The 13628-nt window shown below is 43.9% G+C and overlaps 1 protein-coding gene across 3 annotated transcripts in view; it reads left to right on the top strand.

Annotated features, from left to right (window-relative positions):
* PKIG (cAMP-dependent protein kinase inhibitor gamma) overlaps positions 1 to 13628 on the top strand; it is an 88991-nt gene that overhangs the window by 41205 nt on the left and 34158 nt on the right. The window contains exon 2 of one of the 3 annotated variants that reach the window (XM_030825590.1): positions 11919 to 12065. The exons of the other annotated variants lie outside the window; for them this stretch is intronic. The gene's annotated coding sequence lies outside the window, so the exon portion shown is untranslated. The remainder of the gene's footprint in view (positions 1 to 11918; positions 12066 to 13628) is intronic. 3 annotated transcript variants of the gene reach the window in all.

The following is a 13628-nucleotide window of genomic DNA, read 5'->3' as shown; positions in this document are numbered from 1 at the left end:
AGGCCAGGCACTGTGGCTCACGCCTGTAATTCCAGCACTTTGGAGGCCGAGGTGAGTGGATCACTTGAGGCCAGGAGTTCAAGACCAGCCTGGCCAACATGGTGAAACCCTGTCTATGCTAAAAATACAAAAATTAACCGGATGCGGTGGTGCAGGCCTGTAATCCCAGCTACTTGGGAGGCTGAGGCAGGAAAATTGCTTAAACCCAGGAGGCGGAGGTTGCAGTGAGCTGAGATCGTGCTCTCACTATAGCCTATGCGATAGAGCGAGACTCAAAGAATAATAATAATAATGACAAAGTGACCTGAAAAAATTTTTAAATAATTTACATTCTATGTATAGACATGCCTCTTTTTCTTTACCATGACCGGAACTTTTTTCCTAATGTTTAAAAAAAGTGGTTGTTCAAAGATTGTCTTAGGGACCTTCTAATGAGCTTTATTGACAGAGGGAAAAGATAAGAAAACATGTAAGTCCCTTTTAGGAATCTCTTCTATTTCCTCTCCCTATGTTAATTGTCTGCCATCACCCATTATACTATAAACCTTTGTCTTCACTTTACTGGCCTTTTTCTTTACACCACATCCTGCCTGCATTGTAGGACTGGAAGCCGCCAACATGCATGTTAACTAACAAGCACTTTTTCGTCTTTAGAATTAGGCAATGCCTGGGTCAGGGGAGATGCAAGATTCAGAGCAGCAATGCTTTTGTTATAAAAACAAGGCAGCTTTTAGGGTAGACTGGTTTTTCCAAACAAAGTCATTGTTAAGGCTGTAACACCTTCTGTGAGTTAAAACTGTGCAGAAGGCTCTGCACATGTGTTTGTTACAGTTGAGCCTTTTTCCTGTATGGCATGCAGTGGGGGCAATGGGCATTGGTGAACACTGTACACTACCATTGCTTCCATAGGTAATAAGACCTCTTTTGTTTGTAATGTGTATATGATTACACATTGTTTGTGGATCTGTTCTGAAAGCCTTTAATCATCGTAGAAACGTTCTCTTTGTAGGTCTTGAGCAGGCCTCAGCATCTTTACAACAATATACATGTTTTTGTTTGTTTTGAGACGGAGTCTCGCTCTGTTGCCCGGGCTGGGGTGCAGTGGCACAATCTCAGCTCATTATAACCTCTGCCTCCCGGGTTCAAGCAATTCTCCTGCCTCAGCCTCCCCAGTAGCCGGGATTACAGGCGCCCACCACCACACCCGGCTAATTTTTTTGTGTTTTTAGTAGAGACAGGGTTTCACCATGTTGGTCAGGCTAGTCTCCAACTCCTGACCTCAAGTGATCCACCCACCTCGGCCTCCCAAAGTGCTGGGATTACAGGCGTGAGCCACCACGCCAGGTCAATATACGTGTTAAATTACAGACATCATTCAGTTACTGTTTTGTTCATGTATGGGGCAAATGTATATTTTTATAGAATATACACGTATTATAATTTAATTTCTGATTCAAGCCTTAAAGAAAATATGTAGTTCAAACTTGGAAGTAAATGGATTAAAAGTCACTTGTTCTTAAAATGTGGTTTCTTTTTATAATCTTTTAAAATTCAGCAACTTAAATAAAACATCCTGAGGGCAACATGTGTTAGTGAGGGGGACTGGGGGTGGCGTGGGGAGGGAGTGTGTTTGATGAAATTGTCCAGGAGCAAAGCACCACTTACTTGAAGCCCAGAGATTTGTCATCCAAATATGTGCAGATTGCTGGTGCTATAAATAGTTTGAACTCAAGTAAACAGCCTCTTCTCCCTAACTGCTGCTTGGCCATTGTTCAGATGTGAGCACAGACTGAGGAGCATCTTATACCAGGCTCAAGGCTCTTGTGCCCAAATTTTGGGCTGCTTCTCTTGTGGGGAGAGCTTCAACTACCCTGACTTGAGATGACCAAGGGTCACATGTTCACCCTCTTTAGTTATCCCACGTTTGGCTCTCACCCCTATGCAACCTGAGGTACAGTTTCATAAACATGCCTCTGCTCTGATGAGTAGCACTGATCTAAGAAGATTCCTGGCAACTATTAAAAAGCCCTGGGGCCCGACGGCTGTTGACTGAAGTAGATTTGGGAAGCACAGAAGTTCTTTTTTCAGGGCAGAGGCACTCATGGCTCATTTCTTTCTTTGGAACTAAGTAGAGTGGCACTGGTTGTCAGAACTGCTGCAGGCTGCCTGTGCCAGCAACTCATCTGCTCTGTGCCAGGCAGGCAGGCTGCTGACATTTCAAGAGTCCCTTTAAGGACTCAAGCAACATGCTGTCATTAGAGCAACTGAGGACATTCCATGGTTTATTAGTGTATTTCCTTTGGAAAAAATGTCTCCCCCTCTCTCTCTTTTTAAAATTCCTGCTTCAGCTGCATTGCTGCATTCATGTGCAGTGACTCTTATGTCAAATGCCCATGAGGAGATTATGACTAATTTAACATTTTGTTGTTGAGAGGACATAAGGAATGGTAGAAGGAATACTAGATTAAGGATCAGGAGCCTGGATTCTTGCGCAAGTTATGTAACTTCTCCTAGCTTTGATTTCTTCATTTGTCAAGTAAGGATAGTCATGTCCCTCCTGTTTCTTGGGGTTGATGAGAAAATTTATGTAAAGGTGCTTTCTGGACTATACCGAACAAACGGAATGCAAAGGAGAAGTAGGGTAACGGAAGGAGCTTGGTGTTTGAGTCTCACAGGCCTCACCCACACTGTGACCTCAAGCAAATGGCTAATGTCTCTCAGCCTCAACCTTTTCATCTGTAAAATGGGAACATCTATACTTGCCTTGCAGGAGTGTTAGAAGGATTAGAAATAACATATGTAAAGCACTGACAAATGGCAAACAATAGTTTAATAGCAATAATTGTTATTATTACACTTAATGTGGAGATATTCACTGTGGGTGATTTAGGATTCTAAACCTGAGGAAGTATTCAGTTTATAGATGTAGAGATTAGCAAAAGGCCCTGCTAGTAACGGATAGTAGCAACTGATAGTAATAGCTAACTTTAAAAAATCCAAGTAATACATGAATATGACTTTTTAAAAAAATCTCTGAGTCCAGAAAGGCATCTGTCTCCTGCTTACCTCCTCACCCTGAGGCAGCCATTTTATTTTTCTGCTTTTACTTCTTTTGGTGGTTACTTCTATTTCTCTAAATCATGTTACTCCTATTTCCTTTTTTAAATGAATTTTGTTTTTGTCAGAATGGTACACGCACATAGTTTGTGTTAGTCTTTTTTAAGGTCAAATATCATAAAAGATTTATAATAAAAACCATCTGTTCCCTGCCCCCACCCTTTCTTTACCCTTCCTCCTATCCTGCTCCCAAGAGCATATACTTTTGATCCTTTTAGGCGTTTGATCTAGCATTTATCTCCCTATGTCTAAATAATATGCTTATTGAGATATGTTTTTTAATTGTATTACAGAAATTTTGAAACATGTACAAAACTAGAAAGAGTAGTGTAATGAATCCGCATGTACCACCCATTACCCGGCTTCAAAAATTAAAAACCCATGACCAGTCTTTTTTCATCTGTGCTGGTAGCCATTTTCCCCTGCCACTAGATTATTTTGGAGTAAATTCTAGACATCATTTTATCAGTAATTACTTCAGCGTTTTTTTTTTGTCTTTGTTTTTGTTTTTGCAATGGAGTCTCACCCTGTCGCCCAGGCTGGAGTGCAGTGGTACAATCTTGGCTCACTGCAACCTCCACTTCCCTGGTTCAAGCAGTTCTCCTGTCTCAGCCTCCCAGGCAGGTGGGACTACAAGCGCACGCCACCATGCCCAGCTAATTTTTTTATTTTTAGTAGAGACAGGGTTTCACCATATTAGGTTGGTCTCAAACTCCTGACCTCAGGTGATCTACCTGCCTTGGCCTCCCAAAGTGTTGGGATTACAGGCGTGAGCTACCACGCCCAGCCTAGCGTATACTTTTAAGAGAATAAGGACTTCTTTTAAAAATATAACCACACTACTATCACACATAAAATAATTAATAATCCTTTATTATTAGCAGTGATCTCCATTTAACTCATAAGTTATTTTTTTAGTTCCAGTCAGATCTAAACAAGGACCTCACATTACTATGCTGCTTTTTCTTGACTCATCAGTTTTTTGTTTGTTTTTGAGAAAGTCTCGCTCTGTTGCCCAGGCTGGAGCGCAGTGGCACCATCTCAGCTCACTGCAACCTCCACCTCCCAAGGTTCAAGTAGTTCTCCTGCCTCAGCCTCCCAAGTAGCTGGGATTACAGGCATGCGCCACCATGCCTGGCTAATTTTTGTATTTTTATTTTTGAGACAGAGTCTGGCCGTCACGCAGGCTGGAGTGCAATGGCATGATCTCAGCTCACTGCAACTTCTGCATCCTGGGTTCAAACAATGCTCCTGCCTCTGCCTCCTGAGTAGCTGAGAATACAGGCACCTGCCACCACGCCCAGCCAATTTTTGTATTTTTAGTAGAGATGGGGTTTTGCCATGTTGGCCAGGCTGCTCTCAAACTCCTGTCATGCAGCTGGTTTTGATCAGACGTCCTGTCATGCTTTATTTGGCCATTCACAGTCAATAATAAAAGACTTCTTTAATGGGATAGGTCTCAGTTCATCTGTTTGTCCCATAGGCCTCTGCCCTGCCCGGGAAGCTGCTGGGTACTGGAAGGGTACTAAGGTACTAAGTGGAAGATGCTTTAGGGCACATGAGCAGGAGCAGCAGTTAGACTGAGGGCCCTTCACATGTTAGCATAAGGAGGCCAGTCTCTTACTAGAAGCCCTAGATCAATCCTAGGCAGTTCCAATCCTAGGCAGTTCATTCAATTTATTTAAAGAGGCCTCCTGTCTTTGGCTGTGGTTCTGCAGAGCTTTTGGGCCCTCTGTGTGCTGCAGGTATGGGATAGAGGAGCTGGCTGGCACAGGACCTTCAGTGGATCCCTTAATTTTTTGGCCCTTCTGAATCTTCTTGACGCCTGCCTTCAAGTCCAGAGCCTCCCTGGGGTCCCACACCATTCCTTGTCTCTCATTTCCAATGGTGCTTTCTTGTCCTTGTGCTCCAAACTTCAGCTTCTGTTGTCATACCTCTCTGAACTTTTTCTATCTTCCGGAAATTATTGGAAATGAAATCCCTTGTTCTCTAATGATCCTTCCTTCAGCAAGAAGGCCCAATTTGTAGTTCAGAAGACGTGGTGTTTTTTACAAAAAGTATGTTAATGTTTTACCATAGACTGGACTAAGTAGAGTGTGTGTGTGTGTGTGTGTGTTTAGAAAATATTTATTGAGTTTCCTGTTTTATGCCAGGCACTCTTCTAGGCGCTTGGGATAGATGTATTCAGTGAACCAGGGAGACATACTGTTGACCTTGTGGAGCTTACAGTCTGGTGGGAAACACATGGAACGTGTACTTATAAATATGTTAAGAGAAGAGACATAGGAGTACCATGAGACCAGTACAGCAGGGGGAGCTAACGTGGCTCAGAGAAAAGGGCGCCCTAGGGAGGTGACATTTAATCTGAAATCTGATGGCTGAATAGGAGTTAACCAAAGTAAGAGGGAAGAGCCCTTCAAATTTGTATTTCAAAGTGCAGTAGCAAGTGAGAGTCTGAAACCAATAGAGAGTAGCAAGTGAGAGTCTCAAACCTTCTCCTGTTGGAGCACCAGGCTGTACTACCTGAGGATAGTCCCTTGCCTTCTCTGGATCTGGCATTCCTCACCCCTAAAATGAAGAGACCACATGCTCCTTTCAGCTGCAAAAATCAATGAGTCCAAGACTGTTTAAAGTTAAGGTCACTGTTTAAGTGAAGGTCCATCTCTCCCAAAACAGCGGTAGTTGGAAACTTATCTCAAGCTGGTGGGAAGTGGTTTGAAAAAAGGCAGGGAGGGGACAGTGTGATATCCTGTGAACCCATCCAGTTTCTAGTGACATAATCACTGGAGTCAGGCTTCTCTTCTCCTTCTGGCTCTCCTTCAGACACACCAAATCAGCATTTCAAAGGGGACCACAAAGTGGATCCTCAGGACACCAAACCCTGAAGAAAAAGCAGCCACGTGTACTCCAAAACCAAAAAAATACGTTGAGCAATGTCTTAGTCATCTTTTGTGAGTTTGATTCCCCACCCCCCAAAAATGACTTAAGTTTCTGATTTCAAACCATTGTGTGTGTGTGTGGTTTTTTTTTTTTTTTTTTTTTTTTTTTTTGAGACAGATTATCATTCTGTTACCCAGGCTGGAATGCTGTGGCATGATCTCAGCTCACTCACTGCAACCTCTGCCTCCCAGGTTCAAGCAATTCTCCTGCCTCAGCCTCCTGAGTAGCTGGGAGCCTCCTGAGTAGCTGGGACTATAGGTGTGCACCACCACGCCCAGCTAATTTTTTTGTGTTTTTTTAGTAGAGATGGGGTTTCACCATGTTGGCCAGGCTGGTCTCGAACTCCTGACCTCAAGTGATCTGCCCGCCTCAGCCTCCCAAAGTGCTGGGATTACAGGCATCAGCCACCGTGCTTGACCAAGAACATTGTTTTAAGTGTAAGTGTGGTTCCTTCTCTGGGGCCTTACACCAGGATTGTGGTGAGACGACGTATTGTTCTCCTTCCTTTTTTCCTGTTCTTCTGTATTTTCTTATCTTTTTACAATAAGCATTATGATTATAATTGGAAAGAAAATCTACTTTTATTCATAAATCTCAATCAATATACTTCTCAATTAATTGTCTAGAAAAAATATGGACCTTCTAACTGCATGGCATAGTGAATAAGTGAGTTGGAAATGGTATATGACAGCTGAAACCTGCCTTTGATAGGGTGATGAGCGATTGCACCGTATAGCAGCTGTGTGGACTAGAAAGTGGGTAGTGGTGGCCAGAATTTTTTTATTCATATACTCCTTCAACAGATATCCATCAGTTGCTAGCTAATATAGTTTGGATGTCTAACTATATTGATGGATAGCTGTTGGATGTCATGTTGAAATGTGAACCCCAGTACTGGAAGTGGGGCCTGGTGGGAGGTGTGTGGGCTATGGGTACAGATCTCTCATAAATGGCGTGATCCCCTCCCTGCTGTAATGAGTGAGTTCTTGTTTGGTTAGTTCAAGTGAGAACTGGTTATTTTTTAATTAAAAAAAATTATTTTGGCCAGGCATGGTGGCTCATGCCTGTAATCCCAGCACTTTGGGGGCCCAAGCTGGGCGGATCACGAGGTCAGGAGATACAGACCATCCTGGTTAACATGGTGAAACTCCATCTCTACTAAACATATAAAAAAATTAGCCAGGTGTGGTGGTGGGCGCCTGTAGTCCCAGTTACTCGGGAGGCTGAGGCAGGAGAATGGTGTGAACCTTGGAGGCAGAGCTTGTAGTGAGCCGAGATTGTGCCACTGCACTCCAGCCTGAGACTCCCATCTCAAAAAAAAAAAAAAAAAAAGCAAGGGACTACATGTGTGCACCACCACACCCAGCTAATTTTTGTATTTTTAGTAGAGACGGTGTTTCACCATGTTGGCCAGGCTGGTCTTGAACTCCTGACCTCAGGTGATCTGCCTGCCTTGGCCTCCCAAAGTGCTGGGATTACAGGTGTCAGCCACCGTGCCTGGCCCTGGTTGTTTAAAGAACCTGGCACTTCTCCCTCTCACACTTGCTCCCCGTCTTGCCATGCAACATTCTGGCTCTCCTTTCCATCTTACCATGTCTAAAAGCTTCCTAAGGCCTCACCAGAAGCAGATGCTGGTGCCATGCTTCTTATACAGTCTGCAGAATCGTGAGTCAAATAAACCTCTTTTCTTCATAAATTATTCAGCCTCAGGTATTCCTTTATAGCAATGCAAATGGACTAACACTGTGCCCGAACAAATTAATCAGTCTGTGCCTGTGATTTTCTCATGTGTCAGGCAGGGATAATAATTATACCTACCTCATAGAGATCCTTATGGGATTAAATGAGGTAATTTATATAAAGCAGTTAGAATACGACCGGGCACGGTGGCTCACACCTGTAATCCCAACACTTTGGGAGGCCAAGGCAGGCAGATCACTTGAGATCAGGAGTTCAAAACCAACCTGGGCATATGGCGAGACCCCCGTCTCTACAACATAAATAAATAAAATAAACAGAATATTACCTGGCATATGGTAAATATCCAATAATAGTTTTGGGGTTTGTTTATGGATTTCCTTATTTTAATAAGTATCTCATAATATGTACAAAATGCTGCTAAATTAGACACAGATCTTTTCCTTAAAAAGTTAGGATTCTGGCAGAGAAAAAAGACCTGCCCCCAAATAAATATGTGTCAACGGAGAAAAGGGTATGTTTCTTAAGAGAGAAACAGAGAATACTAAGGAAATTCAGAGGAAGGAGAGACCCCTTCTAAACTGGGGGTAGAGGGTGGAATTAAACAGCCAAAGTTTCCTTCATCCTCAAACGGAGCTGATACTGCTGTCTGTGAAAAACAGCCAAGTTTCCTGAAGGGAAGCCCTTTAGGAGGTGGTAGTGCAAGGGGGTTGTGGATTGAGGACTGGCACCACGCGGTCCCTAGTTAGAGCGCAGGCTCTGCCCCTTGCTCCCGTGAGCCTTTGAGCAGGTTGGTCGGCTCACCATGCATCTGTTGCTACAGCTGTAAGATGTGAATATTAATAATGCCTCCTGCACCTGATTATTGTGAGGATGACATGAAGTGGTGTTTATAGAGTGCTCAGCGCACAGCTTGGCCCAAGCCCACATAAGTGTGTCCAGTATTGTCAGTTATAAGAAGAAATGAATGTGCCAGTGTTGCTATGGTTTTGTCTTCCGGGATTCTGTCACAGACATAGAATTACTCAGTTCACAAGGGAAGTGATACAGAGTACATGTTGTTGAAGAAAATGATGTTGTTTTTATGAATGGGCTCCTTACTATTATTTTTATTCAAGTAACAAAACATGATTCAAAGCACCCATCTCAAGCGCCCAGCCTCATTTCCTGACGCCTACTCAGGCTTCTGGAATAAAGGCTCAGCCAAACAATGGCCCTGACCTCCAGTCCCTCCAAACTGAGTGTTGCTGCTGAGAACAGGCCTGACAGCTCTGGGTGGGCTTTTTACTCATCCTGACATTCTGGAGAAATACAGGACCCTTTTGACTTCCCGACCAATCTTTGACTTTATTTCATTGTCACATCACCATTAGGGCAAAGGATGATGAAATGGTCAGAATTAGACAAGAAGTATTCAAGTATTTTTCAATGTATAGTATGTGCCAGGCACATAACCCACACAGGAACCTTAGAGAGTAAGGCTATTATTATTCTCATTTTACACTGGGAAACCAAGGCACAGCAAGAAGGTCTAGGGACTAGAAGGAAGCCCAGATCTCTCTGAGCTGTGAACGGCTGCTCGCTGTGGGTTACCAGGCTGGTGTTTTTTTTGTTTTTTGTTGTGTTTTTTTTTTGTTTTTTTTTAAAGACGGAGTCTCACTGTGTCGCCCAAGCTGGAGTGCAGTGGTGCGATCTCGGCTCACTGCAACCTCCGCCTCCCGGGTTCAAGCAATTCTTCTGCCTCAGCGTCCCAAGTAGCTGGGACTACAGGCACACGCCACCATGCCTGACTAACTTTTTTTGTATTTTAGTACAGACGGGGTTTCACCGTGTTGCCCAAGCTAGTTTCAAACTCCTGAGCTCAGGCAATCCACCCACCTCGGCCTCCTAACGTGCTGGGATTACAGGCATGAGCCACTGCGCCCGGCCAGGCTGTTGTGGTTTTTATTCCACAGCAGTCCTATGTCACATTGTTGAAAAGCCTTCAGATTGGCAAACTCCCTCCTAATATAGCCTGTTTTCTTGGGTGTTTTCTGATAAGCATCTGTGTTTTCTGAGAACTAATAAAAATTCTTGTTAAACCACAAACTACCACAGCCTCTTCCTTACCTATAGAGAGCCACTTTCCCAGTAGAGCTCTGGTCCTACCTTCCCATCACCATCAAAGTGGCATTGAAACAGATCAGATCTGCTCCTTTTGAGAGTTAGCTGGAGCCCAGTCTTGCTTCAGGCCACACAGGTTTTGGGTAGCAAAGCAAGGAGAGCAGCGTCACTGACCTAGTGGCCTGAGTGTTTCTTTTCCCAGGCTGGCGGCGGCAACCATTTTGAGAAATGGCATTGGCATTGGCATGTGTGTGGCATGTGTGCTGACCTAGTTAGGAGTTGAGGCTTCATTTCTAATTCTGTCCCTTTCGTTTTGAGCTGTGTGACCTTGGGCATGTCACCTAACTTCTCTGTATATGTCTTTTTTTTTTTTTTTTTTTTGAGATGGAGTCTCGCTCTGTCGCCCAGGCTGGAGTGCAGTGGCGTGATCTCGGCTCACTGCAAGCTCCTCCTCCCGGGTTCACGCCATTCTCCTGCCTCAGCCTCCCAAGTAGCTGGGACTACAGGCGCCCACCACCACGCCCGGCTAATTTTTTTGTATTTTTAGTAGAGACAGGGTTTCACCATGTTAGCCAGGATGGTCTCGATCTCCTGACATTGTGATCCATCCGCCTCGGCCTCCCAAAGTGCTGGGATTACAGGCGTGAGCCACCACGCTCGGCCTGTATACGTCTTCTTCTCCAGGAAGGAGAGATTAATAATGTAGCCTCATAGCACTTATCTAATTCTCCTAAGGATATTATGAGAATCAAATGAGATGATGTACAATGAGAGCACACATTTATTTAATACTTAGTATGTACCAAATACTTTCAGTTTCCTTACATGTGTTTTTTAATTCTCACAATCCTAAAACAGAGGCACTAGTATCCCACTTGACAGTTAAAAAAACTGAAGTTCAGAGAAATTAAGTCACACAGGACTCAGATCCACATCTGTGGCTCCCAAATGATGTTCCTAACCACTATGCATGTCACCTTGCTTCCCATTGTACACGAAAGTAGAGAGATGTTCTTTGTCTTTACCATCAAGCACTCTCCAAATGCAAGAAATGATCTCTGGTAACCACTGCTGTTCCATGTTGGTCCCTAAGGACACTTACAGCCTCTTACTTATTTGTCTTATCTTGTAGTTTATGCTGCTGCTTTGCGTGTCCCTAAGGACTTGTTCAGTGAATTCTTTTGGTTTTACTCCCAGAGAATCTGTTCATCTCCTTCATATAGGGGGTTAAAGGTGCCCAGCTGAGCCTGGCATCTTGGGCAGTGGCCTCTACTTCTCCAGGGTTCTTCCTTCCCTCAAGCATAGAGTTGGGTAGCTTGTAGTAAAATGCTCTATAATGCATTTGTTGATAAGCTCCCCAGTCACTGATTTTTAGTCATTGAATCTCAGAAGTGGAAAGCACCAAAGCCAGCATTTTGTTGATAGGGAAACTGAGGTCCAGAGAGGGATGTGACTTGCTTGAGGTCATTCATTCAGTTGAAGCCCTGACCAAGACTGGAACCCAGTTCCCCAGGGGACAGACCAGTGCTGTTTCCAGGCCTTCCCCGGGGGCACACATCACCTCCCCTACATGAAGGACAAACTCATGTACTGTGCCCAGCATGTACCTAGGAGACCTGGGAGAAATGAAACAACTTGGAAAATTGGGCAGGAAGAAAGAGATGGGTGTGGGGTGGGGTGAAGATCTCCACCATAACTAGTATATACCAAAGAAAGGAATTAAACACACGGGAAAGCAGACAACCCACTAAGAAGCAAAGGAATTTACCCAGGAACCCTGGCTCAGTGAGTGGATAGGAAGCCTTTTGTCACTAAAGCTGCAGGGTTGAAAATTGAAGGAAGGATGTTAGGCAAGCGTGGTGGCCTGGGATGCAGTTACAACCCCCTGGCTCATTGTCCAAAGGAAATGGATCTCTCCTGTGGACAGAGAGGTGGAAACTGAGCGAGTGAGTTGTGTGGTTGACATCATCAGGCTGAGCATTGGATTACAACAAATGGGGACTTACTTGGCCAGAGACATGGGAAACACCCACTAAAACCTCAAAGTGCTTTTCATTTAGGAGACACGGGGAAGAGACAGAGAGGAGGGTAAAGTGAGAATCCTGCCTGCACCACAGGTCTGGACTGCTAACCTTGAATCCTGGTTTCTTAAATTCTGCCTCCGCTTCTGACTGAGGACCACTGGATTTTGAGGAAACTTTGGTCTTGTAAGTAGAACTTTACTCTCCTCCCCTGCCCAACACCCCCACGGAGAAGCAGAGCTTGGAGGCAGAGCTCTCTGGAGAACTTGCTTTCCAGCCTGTTGGCCACAAAATGTCTATTTTTATATAATGATATATGTGAGCTTGCTCTGAAAATTATGGCCTTGTCTGAAACTGCCTAAGGCTAGTCGGAGCCTCAAGTCTCACAGATGGGCTCCATTCAGATGCTGTGTCATTTTTACCCAAAGAACTTTGACAGAGTATTCAGAGCTTTAAAAGCAGCTCCTTGCTCCAAATATAGGTGAAGAAATAAATCTTCCCTAAGAAATTCGTGTTTGTAAAATGCTTTCTTTTTTTCTGATTACAAAGGTGGTATAATAATTTTTAAACATTCTAGAAAGAAAAGTCTCTGCAAGTAGTGAAAATTCCCTATTATCTTCCCCCTCAGGAATATGATTGTTGTGTTAAATTTCAGTTACAGATATGGTCAGACTTCATGAATTTATCACATATAAACCCAGTGCTGCAGGAGCTGTGTGGAAAACTCCAAGATGGAAAGGGGTTGGAAATCTTTAACCTTGGGTTTGCGATCTTTTTATTGCTTCCTTTTAAAAATGTGCTGTTTATGCCTGGAATATAAACAGGACATGTAAGCCCTTAGGCGTTTTATTTGTTGGTGTCTGTTTTCAGGGTTTGAAACTAAGCAAGCTACTCTGTAGAGAGGAAAAGAGGGGGCCCTTGTTGTACCCAGGTCCCTTACTTGGTGGGTCCCTGAAATGAGGGTTCCTAGGTGGCTTGAGATGGCTTGCAGTGTGTGGGAGCCCACCTCCCCTGATAGCAGGTTAAGTATATTTGAAAAGTTACAGCTAACAGGGGAAGATTTCAGCTTAAACAAAAAGCCACCATATATTAGAAGGGTCACCCAAGGAAACTGTCACCTTGGGCAAGTGTTTCACACTCTCTGGGTCTTGTTTCTTCATTTGTACCTAATGAGGGGACAAAACTAGATGATCTCTGTATTTCCAAATTCAGTATGAAGTGAACTGCCCATATTTCTTTTCCCTTTGTGTTGGGCCCTTATCGCCTTAGGAGCAAAGTACCCTAGGTTTTCAGTTTCCCAGAGTAGCTAAAAATGGGTGCCTGTAGGACAGTTAAAAGAAGACATAAAACAGGCAACATTAAGTTACTTCTGAGTTTTTATGGGTCTTTTTCAGGTTAGGTGTTCTTGAAGAAAGAGAAAGAAAAAGTCTCAGTGGTAAGTGTATGTGCACACACATACACTAGCACGTACACTTGGGGAGACAGGAAAGAAGGAATTGGCATTATTGAGTATCTTTTAAGCACTAGGCCCTATGTTAAGCTCAACCCTTTACAGAGCGCTAGATGGTCAGTATTATTCCCTAACCCCATTGACTGAGGACCACCATCTACTTGAGATTTGGGGTAATCAAAAAAGGCATCCTTTTTCCTAAGGTGGTGGTGAGAAGGTGATGCTCTGGAAGGAAGGTGCCTAGACTTTGTGGTCCCTGCTAGGAGGTGGAGAGTGGAAATGTGGAATGCCTCACACTC

The sequence above is a fragment of the Nomascus leucogenys genome, chromosome 13, assembly GCF_006542625.1.
Source record: "Nomascus leucogenys isolate Asia chromosome 13, Asia_NLE_v1, whole genome shotgun sequence".
Lineage (NCBI taxonomy): Eukaryota > Metazoa > Chordata > Mammalia > Primates > Hylobatidae > Nomascus > Nomascus leucogenys.
Note: the sequence above shows the minus strand (reverse complement) of the source record. Positions and strands in the feature narration are given on the sequence as shown.